This window comes from Lepisosteus platostomus, chromosome 2 (genome assembly GCF_059453375.1).
Source record: "Lepisosteus platostomus isolate fLepPlt1 chromosome 2, fLepPlt1.hap1, whole genome shotgun sequence".
Classification (NCBI taxonomy): domain Eukaryota; kingdom Metazoa; phylum Chordata; class Actinopteri; order Semionotiformes; family Lepisosteidae; genus Lepisosteus; species Lepisosteus platostomus.
In genome coordinates, this window is record NC_142612.1 from 67707769 (window position 1) to 67723008 (window position 15240).

Sequence of the window (15240 nt, forward strand, 5' to 3'; positions counted from 1 at the left end):
GAAAATCTGTGCCGCAATATGAAGGAAAATAACTGCCAGTTCATTTTATTGGAATTGTTTTTCTATCAGTTTATAGAAACTTGGGGAAAAAGGCAGTAAAGGTGAGAAGTTGTGAATAGTTCTCAGTGTAATCTATTATTTGAAAACAGGGATTAGTAGTTAATTACAGAGAATGGTAAGTACTGTGGAAGAGACTTTGATACCTTTAAACCAATTTATTTTTAATGAAGATCAGAACCCTTTCCACAAACATATGTGGGTTAGTGTTTCCAGTCTGTTATCATTTGCTGTTTGGCTAAAAACAAAGGCTATGCTGTGAAAAAAATATTGTGCAGAGTTAGTGGTGTCGAGAAGCTATTTCCTCCTGCGGGCTTTCTTAGAGAAATGCAATGTGTGACATTGAAGGATAGCACCAATTTCAAGATGCTAAACACAACACATAACTCTTAGAACAGGAGAAGGAATGGCAAACTTCAGATGACTGAAAGAACTGTTGCTTCTTAAGTTCTTTCAATAAGTCCCAGATTGCAAAATGCCATATGTACAGTATATTGTTATCAAAAACAGGCTCCCTTGGGCTAATAGAGACAGGTAATGAGATAATTTTGCTTTTTTGCAAGTACAGTAGGAGAGAAGTAATATATCAGTGTATTTTTGGATAGAAGCAAAATGCTTATCCAAATTGAAATAGTTGCTGAGTGAAATCCATGAACCTTAAATCACTTTGCTGGATGTCCAACAATTGTAGAGATTACATACTATCATACCTTGGTTCTCTCTGTGTCCAGTATCTTCACAAGCTCAGGTTAATATTACAAGGAATCAGATCAGTACTAACTTTTAAAGGAAAAATACACTAGAAAGCAAACATTCAGGTATTACCAGCAGCTATGCTTTCCTGATGCCTGATCTTGTTAAATCTCTAAAGCCCAGTTCATGAGCTCATACTTCCTGTTAAGGTGAGATCATCCCCCTAGTGTCTTAAGTGCACTGAAGTCAAAATTTTAATGAAAGTCTTTCTGCGCAGCAGGTTGGTACATTTTTGGATTTTGTGTCTGGGCACTCAAAGCTGTGCCTTTAACAGCAATTTAAAACTGGGGTTTGACTGCATGTCTGCAAATGCATGTTTGCAGTTGTGCAGGGGCTCTGATATGGATATCTAATAATGAGCTGCCACTTGATGTGACTTGACCCTTCTCTCGTCTCTCAAGAGCATTCAAATCAACAAGGCAGGTCTTGTACCCAAGATGTTGGTTTGTGCTGTCTGCTATGTTATATAAGCAGAGGTAGACTTAGATGGAAAATATAGGAGGAAGAAATATCTGGTTGAATAAAAGCTTAAAAAGAAATGTGTGAGGGGAAAAATCCATTACATCCACTTTTCTTGTCACATCATACATTGACAGAAAGGTGTAATCATGATTTGCAATCTTTATATGTTACCCCCAGGTATAATAAGAAAGTGGGTAATGATATAGACTTTCTGTCAGCAATGGGTCAGCCAGCAAAGGTCAGTCATGATCACTCAGCATTGCTCTTCATGCGCAGATAATAACAAGTTAACAATAAGGCCATATACAAGGCCAAGTAGTGTGCATGATCATTGCTTGTGGATGGGTGTGGTTGTTTTCTGGAGGAGAATGATGTTGAAGACCAGACTAATAAAGACTAATTGACTCAATTTTGTTTTAGTTTAAACAGAAGAAAAAACAATCAGTCCTCTAAGTGTGAATCACTGTGCTCAAAGATTATTGTATTTGCTATCTAACTTTGTTAATCCCTTGCATACAGAAAAGCAATTTTGTAATATATGCACCATAAATTGTATAAGGTTGCCTTTGTTTCAGGTTTCAGCCATTCAGTCCTTTTTACACAGTATGTATGGTCTACAAAACATCATCAGAACGTCTCATTACTGCTTGTCACAGTGTTTCCCTTGGATATATAGTAGGTACACTGTACATCTATTGGAATGTCTTCTAGAATATGTTTTAAATTCAGTTGAAATGGAATATGACACGACACTAACAATTTGTTCTGAATCTTAAGTACATATTCATTTTAAGGTTGTCGCTATGCTAACAGCACATTTTCCAGTTATGTTGAACAACTGACATTCTGTTTTTACTTAAAACTGTATCCTAGAGTAATGTCTGCTTACTGTGAAAATCCTTCTACATGTATTGGAAGTAATCTGATGCCAGAAATTTAAAAGATACTTTAGAATTCAGCAGGGATTATTCTCAGTTGTATTATCTGTCCAGTGCATGGGCCAGCTTAGATTCTTAAAGGCCTATTGTGACAAAGACTTTTAAGGCTTTGGTGAATCATATTGCTAATCTTTGTGTTGCAGTAATCAAACATGCATTCTTAAATGGATAAAAAGACAAACTGTGAATAGTGTTATTGTATTTAAAAGAATAACTGTATGCTCCACAATTATTTGTATTATACTTATAAACTATTCATACAGTTTTATAAGATCGGTTTGTTCCCATGGTTTCGTTGGACACACTGAGTAAACACTCAGGTATTACCAGAAACTGAATGTTCTGAGATGGTGTTTCATGTAATGTGTATCAGTGCTGCTTTCAGTGGGAATGAACAGCTCTGTGAGCCACAGCCTTTGTCAGCGTGAGGCTACAGGTTAATTTAAATTAATGGTGCTGATGAAGGAGGCCATCGTTCAGCCCTGCAGGGTGTTTATTGCAGGATAAAAGCCTTTGCAGCCTGTAACAATCTGTAATGTAGAAGTGATATTTTTGAAGGGAGAATCGAGGAGCCAGGAGTACTGTAATCCCAGAACAGGCTCTCAACCAGCAGAGTGGCTCCGTGTGGTTTGCACTGGTACAAAGTAAGTAGGAGGCCTTTATGTTTTTCATCCCAAATCAGCAGGTATGTGCAGAACGCAAATGTGCGTTACATGTTAATGCAATCCCTACGATGCTATTTCCCATTGAAATATTTTCCCCTTTGTACAGTAAATTGGATTTTGCTCTAATGCATACTTTAGATGGCTGGAGTTTGAGTTTTAAAACACTGTATTCTACAAGCAGGATATAATTATTATAGCAAGTTTCTGGATTAAAACTTATAATCATTTTTAAATCACATCAGGGTTAGCATACACCTTCAAATCATTTAAAAATGCCTTCTCTGAATTGGTGCAGACATTATAGTACTGTACTACTGATTAGATCTTCAATAAAAATGCCATCCCTGTCATTCAAAAATTGTAAAAATGGTTTGACATTGCAGATAAGTAGAGAAATAGAAATTAACTCATTAGGTTTCATCCCCCCCCACACACACACACACATACAAGATCCAAAGAAGGAAAGAAATGTGGAATGATTTTATTGTAACACAAAACACCCACAAGATATTTGCATGTCAATGTGTGTCTGTGTTTAATCCACAGTGTATTTACAGACCATATTTCTGAATTTAAGAATGAACATAGACCATTCTTAATAAGTAAGAACCCTAATAAGTAATTGCTTCCTTCACTTCATTTAATTCGATATTCCATGCAAATTGACAGCAGGCCTTGGTATTTTCACAATATGTGTCCAGCATTTTCAGTATTTTTCTGTGCACAGTGCATCTTAAATTAAACTTCTATAAATGAAAAGCAAGTGAACACATTTTTGCAAGATTCTGCGTAAAACTTTAATTAAGGCACAGAAGATGAACAATAAAATGATTTGGGCATTCTCTGAACTGTTTCAAAATCCTCAGCTGCTTGACTTGAAAAATAATTGCCAAAAAAGAATCAAGCATTATAAATGAGCCTGTTAATTGTCAGTCCCATTAAAACACCTCTGAAAGTCATGCTGCATTTTGTTTCCCAGGAGAGATGTGGAGTCATGCCTTTTAAGACTCAAAGTATACCACTCCAAATGTCTCGCTGTAAACAAAAAGGTCATAGTGTTCATGATTTAAATCACCAAAAACTTGTGTATGATAATGGATTAGAATTTCTTTCTTTTTGGATTTTCCCTTCTGTGGTAGGTGCTAATGGACATTTTTAGACTCATTAGCAAGTGCTGCTTTCTGCTAGGATTGATTGTTGCATATGTTTTTTTTTGTTTTTCAGTGAAGGATTCAGAGTAGCCATTCATTCTTTTAATTTAAGTACATAACATGCTACGGTTTCAGTCAAGCTCAAGGTTAAGTACCCAGAGACCTTTCAATTTTAGAGGTTGGTTTGTTTAATTATTAATACACCTACTTGGAAGCAAGTCTCCTAGAGATGAAGGAAAAAACAGAACAGTCCTCTTTATTTAAAAAAAAATCAGAAACAGAAATTTCTGCACCATTTTTTTCTGAATTAGAATATCGGTTGGATGTCTGGTCACTCACGAAATAAATTGGTTCATGTTTATTTGAGTGGTAACTTGCTTAAACCTTAAGCTTGACTTTGTGGACATTGTGTTTTGTTGTATGAACGCAGTGCCCACTTACGAGAGCTGTGTTTCCAATGCACGTACATTTCAGTGCTTGAAAGTGTTGCTCTATCCTGGTTGTGTCCTGAGGGACGTTACTGAAAAGTCAGCAGACTTCTCAAATGGACCATCGTGGTAATTAAATTTTAATGACTGCACAGTATGTATAGTAATGTTGGAGATCTTTGTAAAATTTAGTTTATTGTGTGGTTTGACTAGGTAACTCAATTTAGCTAAAAGCTAGCTCACGATGAAGCTGAGCTTCACAGGATATTAAATCGTAAAACATTGGTGATCAAGAACAGCAACTCTCGAATATAACCAGGCTCTAGGGACCATTGGAATAGACCAGATAATAAAATACTATATAGCCATAAAATTGAAGAACAAAGATGTAAAGAAAAATAATGAATGTTGAACTGAATCCTGTTGGAAATATAATAAACATTTCATGCAGTTTAAAAACTGTGATAGGGAGTCTGTTGCTATGAAGATTTTTCCTTGTAAAATATGTTTGATGAAAAATGGAAACATCTGGGATAAGCAGCCTTAATGACAGGGTGTATTTTTGTCTTTATTCCACAAAGTATAGAGTCTTCATTAAAGTGTTAGGTAAAGGTACATTGTTATCGTTGTGTTGAAAAGTCAGTGATTGCAAATTGTCCTTGCACCTGGACCTTAGAAAGCCTGACAAGATAATAAGCTTGTTTAATACTAGTGCCAATACTCTACAAGGAAAATTAATTAACAAACCCTTTGCCCATTTCACAGCAGTGCTAAGCCATCAGATAACTTTATTACTTTCCCAACGTATTGTGTGTTTCTGCAGCTGTAGGCCTTTTGATCACAATCTGCTTCTTCCGAAGCTGCTTTGCTGAATTGTACTTGATGAGAGCAAGTGTGGGGTGAAAGGATTTCCGATGCCTAATGAAAGGGCGCCGTTTGTTTGCTGTATCAGATTTGAGTAAATGACTATTGTACATTTACTCTTTGCAAATCTGTGCTTGCTCATAATTTAGGCTGAGGAACCTTTCTCTGGCCTGAGTGAAAGGATTATTGTAACAGAACTGTGGTGTACACACTGCAATGCTTATTACATCCAGGGTTTGGCTTTTGACTTTAAATCCTCACCCAGTCTAGTTTCTTTTCATATCACAGGATAACCTTTTCCACCTGGAAGTTCAAGAAAATAGACATGTCTTGAATGTTAATATAAAAACCACTTACCTCATTTTTTTTACCACTAATAATTATTGCCACTTATTAATAATTAAGGCCTGTAAGGGGAGAAGTTTCAGGTTCTGTGAAGGTCAAGATTAATATAAATGGTAAATACACTACCCCCAGTTTTAAAAACATTAATTTGGTAAAGAACTCCAATTTTCACAGTTTTAGTGGGGTTTTATAATAGCTTTGTGCACCAATGCCCAGAACTCCCCTCTTCCTTTATGCCTAAGATCCCTTTTCGGCACTCCAAGTCTGAAATTTCTTTCTGCTCAGATCTGACCCCCAAAGGGCTGCCGAGCAGCATCCATCCTGTCTCCGTCTGTCACAACCAATTACTGCCGCAGCATAGAAATGAGAGCTGCTGAGGTACCTGTCAGCACCGGCTGCTTCTGGCCTGTGACCCTTTCTCATGCTTGCTCACTGCAGCTCCAGCCCTCTCATCGCCTGCCCGGCACTTTCTCTTTATCCCTCTCTCGCTGTCTGTTTCGTGGTTTACTGGTGGACAAAACTCACTTTTTAGGACGGCCTTTGATGGTTCAGTGTACCTAAAGCATGAAAAGAATGCATAGAAAGGAGTTTCCCTCTCAGTTGTACAAGAGCGCTGTTTGTTACAGGAGAGGTGAGGAAGGGCTGTCGATCATTTGGGAATGGGTGAAATTAATTTACCGAGCTCTTCAAAACCATCAGTACTAAAGGCAGGGGTTTAGATCAAACCCGGATGACAAATGCATCAATTCTTGGTAGTTTCATCTTACCTTGGAGCTGACCAAATCTTATATCTAAAACCACTTACAGTACCTGTACAGCGTATCAGGTTTTCATCTAATAGGAGAGTTATTAATGGATAAAGTCGGCAACACTACAGGTGGTGGAAGTGGTTTAGATATCACGTGAGCATTGCTTTTCCTCTTCTCTTCTGAAAGGGAGAAGAGAAAAATGTTTTTGCTGCCGCTTGTCTTGCAAAATCTTTTCTTTCAGAAGGAAAAATATATTAGATCAATGCTATCACAATTATTTGGTTGATGGAAGAGCAGGTCTTTTAGCATTCAGCCCATGCCATTATTTCTGTTGCAGTGTAGAAAACCTTTACGGAGGTCATATAGTTGGACTGAATTTAATGTCATTAATCTCCCGAAGTCGAAGAGAACCGTGAGTGAATTTTAGATGTCTTTCATGAATATAACTTTAATACTAGTTTAGTTTGGTGATGACCTTTTCTTGTGCCATTTGTTTCTCTGAACAATTTACAGTCAATTTACATTTTACTAGCTTATAAGCTTTCTTTCCTTATTTCAGTGTGTTATGGTGTCTGTTTATTATGCCAATAGTAAGTAGGACTTGAAGAAGCTGTGACGTTTTCAGATGGTTAGAGGTTTATGTATAAAAGAGTTGAAACTTGCATCTAATAATTTGTGAAATCATTTGGAATTGTGTGATGGATCCATTTTAGTTTTTTTTTTCAGAAACTCTAATTGCAGTTTAAGCCCCTGTGTCTGTTTTTGATAAATGTATACTACAAAAGTGTTAAAAGAATGTAGAAATTGTAAACTGCCATTTTGCATGCACCAATGATAACATATTAGTCATATAAAAATGGTGCACTTGTGGGGGAAAGGAAATTGATACTTGTTACATTTCAGATAGCTTCAATCCCCAAGGGTACTCCTCTGAGTTGAATCAGGTGAAAATAATGATCACTGTGCAATCACTGTTTATTGGATAGATTTATAGGTTCCACATTTTTTCCCGTGGTAAATGAAACATGAATGGAGGAATTAATAGCACTTGCCCTGAAATCTATAATGGCCCCTTATACTCTCACTTATTGTAGCAACTTCATTTAATGGTGCACTAGCATTACCGCTAAATGTAAGCAAGACAATCAACACTATTAACCAGTAGATGCAGCACAGCAAGAACATGCTGGTTCATTTGTTAAACCACAGATAATTAAAACCTTTTTAACATTCCTTATAATGATTAGCTGCCGTCAAGAATTGGACTGGAAAGTGCTTTAAAAAAAAGGTGAGTCAGTGAACATCAGTTGCGAAACTCTACCAGCTAATAAAGAGGGTGCTTTTGTTGACACCTTTTGCCACATCTAAATTAGCCATTATGATACCATTAATTTGACACTGTGTCCAGAGTTGTTTTATATATAATATATCTTGGAAATCAATGTATTTATTTTCAATGTGTTTTCAGACTTCTGGGTTTTAAATAGGAGCTTGGTCATAGACAGATCAAATCTACTAACAATCTTATGAAACAGGGCTGGGAGCCCAAAGTGTTTACTCTGTCTGTTACGTTTTTAACCCATTATAACAATTTCTGGAACAGTTTTCACTGAAAAAAAAAGAATGTGTACTGTCACTTTCTTTCCAGACAGTTGACTTGTAATGGTATTATGATTACCCTTACAGATTTCCATGTGTTTCAGAATTGCTTCACAGCTGCTGTGTAAACAGAACTAATGGTAGTTTAGCTTCTGCTATGTGCAATGTACAATTACAGGTTGTCAGCCTCAGTTAATGGCTTTGAAATGGAGTCTGCAAGGTGGACATGTTCTCGTGTGAGGAAATGCCCTAGGGCTCCAGTTTCGGAGCTCCCACTCAGTCTGATAAGCTCCTTGTCTAAATAACCCTGTCTTTAACTCGTCTTTATTTCGGAGAGTATGGAAGCAGGAGGTCGGAGTTTAAATCTAAAACCCACCAGTGCTGTTCTAAGAGGTTGTGTATGATGTCTGCTGTAGCTCTTTGAGTGCTGGTGGGTCCCAGCAGGAACTGAGAAGGAAGTTCTGTAACATCATCTTCTCTTGCCAAAATCTTTAGAAACGGTATTGTCTTGCTCATGTTTTTAAGAAGAGTCTAAGAGTGACATGTAAGAAGAGTAACATTTTGCAAAGACATGCAAAATAGAAATTGTGTGATCATTGAGTCATAGAAAGGCCCTCTCGTGCTCTCACTTTTAAACTCCAATACTAGCTCCTATTCAAAATTTTGGGGACATATTTGTGACTCTTATAGTTTCTTTATCTCAAAACAAGAAACTGAAGGTCATTACTTCTAAATCTGAAGTGATTTGATATTCCCTCTGGAACATGTACTTAAGTTATAAATTTCTATTTTTTAACATAGCTAACGGAAGCTACAGTATGTTAAAGAAAGAAACATTTTTATTTTCTTTTGTAATGCAGACTCGCTGGTGATTGTGTATACTTAATTTGGATTAATAAATCAAAGTTGACCAATTATCATTGATGTGAAATATTTGTTCCAGTATGCTAACCCTAATGATCCAGATGGGTATACTGTAGGATGAAAAGTCAAAGCATTAATTTTTCAGTTTTTCAGCCTTTCTAGGCCATTTTGACAAAGTAATCAGCTTTTCACATCCACTAATAAAATAAAAGTATTTTGCAAATGGTGGTGCTTCATAACAATATACCAAATTATTATACTGCTTTGTGTTCTCACACAAGACAAAAGTCATGCCGCTGCCTTGACAACTATACAGTATATACATATTTTATTCGTTTAGAATGAAAAGAGATTTGATTTTAACAAATGCACCATTAATATACGTTTAAACTAGTCATTGCCAAACTTTTATATAGATTGCAAAAGAGAAATAATGAATTTCTGAAAAAGACCACTGCTACAGGTAAAGCTTTGTACTCCTTTGTACTGTTGAAGGGATCCTTTTGTTGTCTGTAGGGAAACTGCCTCTTTTTCTTAAGGTATTAGAGCATGTAGATTAATTCACTGCCCATGTCTCCACATACATCAGCGGTGAAGTGCACTTGTGTTTAGAAATGTGTGTGGCAGTTTCCTGGAACAGTGCCACATGCAGCTGTCTTCACCTGGATACTTGTTCCAAAACTGGAACAGTGAAGGTCAAGTGCTCTCAAAATGAAACAGTTTCTCCCCGTTTGTTCCAGTTTTGGCCAGACATAAACTTACAAGTCAGAGATTCTTTCATGTGAAGTGAAAGGATACAATGGTATTCCACAAGGCTTTGGTATATAACGGCGAATGAATGAATGAGTACTGTGTTGTGTGAGTCAAGAGGCAGTGGAAAATCAATCTGTATACACACTGAGTACAGTGTTTACTCAGTAATGTATTGAATGATGTTTGCTCATGCCTTGAAAAACATCTGAACTCCAGCTAACAGCATGTACTATGAATGTAGTATTTTAACATACTATTCAAAATGTATTACACTTTTTTAATTCTGGAATATACATGTAAGATCATTTTTAATTTCTTATGATAAAAAGCTAAAATGCAAACGTCTTTAAACAGCAATTAGTGAAGAACTTGTAGCTAGAGGGGAGGAGAATTTATAGTCCTATTTTGAAAACGTGTTGGGCTCTGTACAGTTGAAACCATTTCAGCAGGAGTGTTTAGTTGATTTGTTCTTTATTGCATCCCCTTTTGAATATGTATTTCAAAGCACAATCTGGAAAGAGCTGGTGATGAAGTTGTAAGTGGGTCTGATGACAGAAGAGGTGCAGCTTTATGACTTTGCAACAGGAAACTAGCTATTGACTTCTCGAACTTTGGAAAATGTATACCAGATGTACATTCATGAGGATTTCAATACAGAGGTTTTGAAGTGGCAACATTAGCTTTAAAACTTTATAACATAGGGAAAGGATCCACAGCAGAATGAATGGTATTGAGACTGTTGGTGATAAAAAAGTGTGTATAATGCATTCACTGTTATTCATTTCATTGTCATCAATTATGTTCAGAATACGTTTATTATTGATCCATCATTGGTTCCGATACATGTGGATTATGCATCAAAATTCTAGTTGCTTAAATATAAAGTTTATTTCTGTTGCAAATGTTCCAGTGTAACATATTGTAGGCTTCACGTAATTTGCTGTACTGTACTTGAGCTTCCTTAATGTAGACTGAAAGCAAGACTTTATGTGCCTTGGCAAAAGAATTGTTCCTGTGGCCTCAGCTTACGTCAAAAGGCTGCTCTTCCCTCTGCATTTAGCTAATCATGCAAAAACCAAATCAGATATTGTTCCATATGCAGTCTGAGTGAGCCAACTCACAGAGGCAGCTCTCTGTATGAACCATCTATGAACCCAAGCTGCAAAGTTGTATTCATTTAACTAAACTGTTGTATTAGAATTTGAATTATTACAACAAACTCAATATACAGTGCTGATGAAAGACATACTGTATTAAACCTTGATCTTACCTAGAATATTCCTGCGGTGAATATTACAGTACATTATATTGAGACATTTTGTCTCCCTTTTTTATATCCACTTATGTTTGTCGGTAATACTCAGATGTACAACACATGACATGACAGATGACATTTTTTTTGCAGACAACATTAATTCTCTTATTCACCACAGACGTGCAATGTATATCATTGAATACAAAAACTCAGAAGCTTTATACTACAGGAATTGGCTGGGGTTTTAACTTTTTTCTTCCTATGTGATTTTGGGGACATTTGTTAATGGTTCGTTCATATTCCTTTTTTTCCTTCTATTTTGAAAAGGCTTCAGGAAATTAAAATTCATAATGAGGAATGCTGAAACAAAATGTCTACTGTTGTAATGAATTTATGTCTGCTTTTGTTGCATGCTGGTTTATACTTATTGTAAATTATTTAACTTTGTAAATCATTACAAAATCATTTATAAAGATTTTTTATGAAGAATTTGCCTTTTTATGATAACAGTTTTAAAGTAAGAAGCAGGTGTTATGAGTGGTGTACGAGGAAATTATATTGGACTTCTTCTCTTTTGTCATTTTCAATTCTATATTGTTGTTAGCTTTTATAAGTTTTTAAATATTGTTCCTGATTAATATGGTTTACAGTGGAGTGCACATTTTTTGTGCTTGAGCAAAGGCAATTTTTTATAACCTTATTCAGACCATTCAGTGGCTTATGGCTTAAGAAATATGAATGCATTACACTCATACAGTAAGTCAGGTGTGAGTGTTATTAGTTTCTGCACCCTGTATCCTGTTGTGAGGAATAGAGTTATGTATCTGAATGCAAGTTTTCTGTTTTTACTTCTGCTTTGCCTTATGAAGTATAAAAACATTATTTTTTAAGAGACATGAGTGTTATATATAGTAGATATATTTATATTTTGGCTTGTTCAGTGCAAAGACACACCAGCTTTGCTTTACTGAGTTTTCTGCATCTGTCATCTTATGTCATAACATGCCAAGAGGATGTGTGTATACCCACCTTTTCTCTCCTTCAGGCTTTATATAAATGAACAATGACTCTCAGGATGAAATGCTGCTGTTTGCAGAAAGTAGAAGAAACATTGCTGCATTTAGTTTCTAAAAAAATTCTGTCGAACTCCTCCTTTGTTGGCAACTAAGATCACTAAAAAATGTACAGTATATAATAATATAGAGAACTATTGTTTTTGTCATTTTTGCTTCAGAATGTGATATTTCACTTTGATTGCATTTTATAAGAGCATCAAATGGCTTTTTTTCAGACAAAAATACAATTAAAATTCTAATACTAAAAGATGAAAGAACAATATTTCAAATAAGCCTACAAAATAAGAACTCCTTTATCCTGCTGGGAGAATGTTTTCATAACACAGCTGGTTTGCCAGTTTTCTGCTATAGATATGTATTGGTGGATTTTATTTCCTGTAAGGAATAATATTTTAATGCTGATGCTCTGAACCTTCTCCCTCATCAGCATACCTGAGGGTTACAGCGTAGAATAATGGTTAACCCCACCCTCAGGCGTACTACTGAATGTGAAGTCCATTGGCAAAGCACCCACAGCAGTAATGCAACATTAATGCAGCCTGTCTGCCTGTAGCCTGTGACAGACCATGTAAGGGATGGGCTCCACATGCCCACGTTTCAGCGCCTAGTGCCCTGTGAGCAGGACTGTGCGTCACACATGGTCATTTGAGTGAAGATTTTCAGTTCATCTTCAATAATTTATACCTTCTATTGCGGAAGAAATCAGTCTGTGAATTTTTCTTGCAGTTGATGGTGGTTGGTTTTTTTTTTTAAAGGTGCACTGCTTTTATAATCACTAGCCTGTGCCCCTTGAGGCTTCGGTTTATAGTTCCCCTTCCTTTCACTCATCTATCTGATGTCTACGTTGAGTGAACTTAAAATATTTTTAAGTAACGCAAAGTAAGCTTGGTTTTAGTTCTGGGATCAGATCAGAACAATTTATTGAGAAATTAGAATTCAAGGAAGTGCCTTTCTGGAAACAGTGGTTGTTTTAATTGTATAGATAAGTTCTCACTTCACAGATATGATTGCTATCAAACCTAGGGTTGGAAATAAAAAAAGGCTTAATTCACAACACCTTCAAAATACATTTTTAGTTGAACTTGCATTTATTTACAGTAAATGTCTTCAGGATCATATTTTGATTTAAAAGTTTGAAATCCGTGGTTCATTGGTCCAAGCTAAAAAGTCATATACTGTATATATCAAAACCAGTTTTTGGTTAAATGAAAACCACTTTTGTGATTAATGGGATATGTGGTTTTCCAGAGGAAACTAAGGGGCAAGTAGTCTGCATGTGAAAGACTGGACTGCTATTATTTTTGTTAAAGATAGGTCTCATCTGGCAGTGTGAGAGAGAAACTGGTGATCAGCAAGAAGCGGAGCCCGTGCAGTAAATGTGGCTGTGCTCAAACATTACAGAGGTTCTATCCATCATACTAGATACCGACATCTCTTTAATGTGTTTGTCTCCAAGCACTTAGGATCCCTGATGTTCTTCTGCCATTAAAGGCTTTAGGGATTTTTTTTTGTACAAGACAGAGGCATTGATGTGTCTGTACACTCCAGTCCTGTTCGTGACACCGAAGAAAGTCGAAAGGATCAATAGCAACACATTGATGGCAAACTGCCTTGTGTGTCTGGAGGCTGAGAGGTGACTACAACAGCATCAGAAACTGGATTGCATCCATTAGTCTCCTTCATTCTGGATAGGCCAGCGTGGTGTGAGCATGCTGCAGTGTATCAGGTGTCAGGCAGAGAGGAGGAGAGGTAATGTATGCTGACACTGACTAAATCCCTTCTTCGTTTTCATCAGACCCATTTTACAGATATTCGAAATCGCATTGTACTGAACAGTGCCACTTGTGCCATATGGGTTCCCAAAGACTAATTGGGCTTGGAATGCTGTGCTATCCATCATTTTTGAGAGGTCATTAGTTATAAGTTAAATGACACTAGTTATAGTGTCCACTTTCCAGAAAGGGACTGCTTGATAGACCTTTGTGATGCAATTATACTGCAACTTGCCCCTGTGTGAAGAAGATATCTGTCTTTGTCTAGACTTGTATGTAGTCTGAAGATCACAGAATGAGCTGGTCCCTTACCTAATTTAGTTGGTTGTATTTCAATGTTTCAGCCAAGGCTGATGTTTAGCTGTTTCCAAACCTTTACACAGGCAGATCTGAAAAACAATAACAAGTACAGTATATTACACAAGATAGGCTACACAGGAGGTGGTGTTATTTGGGTTCTGAAGGCTTGTTGTCTCAGAACACTTGCTTTATGATTTCCGAGTCCTTATGTAACAGTGTGCACTTTCATCCCATACTGCTATACTGAATTATTTCCAGTGTCTGAGCTTCATGTCTTCGTCACGTGTGTATTTCCACTGGGACATGCAGTGTCTTTTTCTGGAAGCGCCTGATCTTCTGCTTAGCACATAAAAATCTAATAGTGTTGAAAAAACTCACAGGAATATAAAACTGCTCTTGATTTTTTCTGTTGATGCGTGCAAAACACAGATGTATTTCCCTTTCGTATTAAAATGCATAATAGACCTACTTTTACATGAAAATTATTTTCTGTATTTTCAGTTCGATTAGTTACTCCACAATGGAGTTAGAATGAGGCACAGATGTAGGTATTTGGGAGTTGGCAGGCATGAGATGATTAATGGATTTTTTTAAGTGCAGACCTTTCTCCTATGGGTCGGCCAAACTCCAAAATTGTGTTGTTGTGCAGTTTTTGCTGTTGACTTCATATTCCCATGACATCATGTCAAAATCTCAAAGGGGGTACCGTATCATTTTAAAGATACAGTCCATATCGGCTAACAATGGATGGGTAATGGGAAATCCCAATATTAGACAGGTTATCAATAAGAAAAGGCTCATTTTGGTTCATTTGTTCCCTGAAACACTGACACACAGACATACTCTATACTTTTATTATATGTAGAATACTTACGATGGAAGAAAACCATGTACATGTTTGTGATATAAAATCATTATCAAAGCAAATGGTCTGTACTGTAAGTTTCATTCTTCTTACAACAGTTGGAAATAAAGTAAGATTTCAATTGTTTGGCCTAAATCAAAGGTTAAGATAGGATCTCTACCCTAAGCCGTAATTCTGGAAGCCGTCGGTTACACTCTTTACAATCAGAGATTGTACTGAATAACGGGGCATTAAAGATATTTCTGCTCAAAAATACGATTGAAAAGAAGCCAATGTATAATTCAATCAAACTGGATTCCTCTCTTAAATTTGAGCCAGTAAATTCATTTTGACAGTCCTGTGAA

At 36.5% G+C, this 15240-nt stretch overlaps 1 protein-coding gene across 2 annotated transcripts in view; it reads left to right on the forward strand.

The window, feature by feature from the left end:
* The window catches only part of epha4b (eph receptor A4b), a 110529-nt gene that overhangs the window by 22564 nt on the left and 72725 nt on the right, over positions 1–15240 (forward strand). The window lies entirely within an intron of this gene.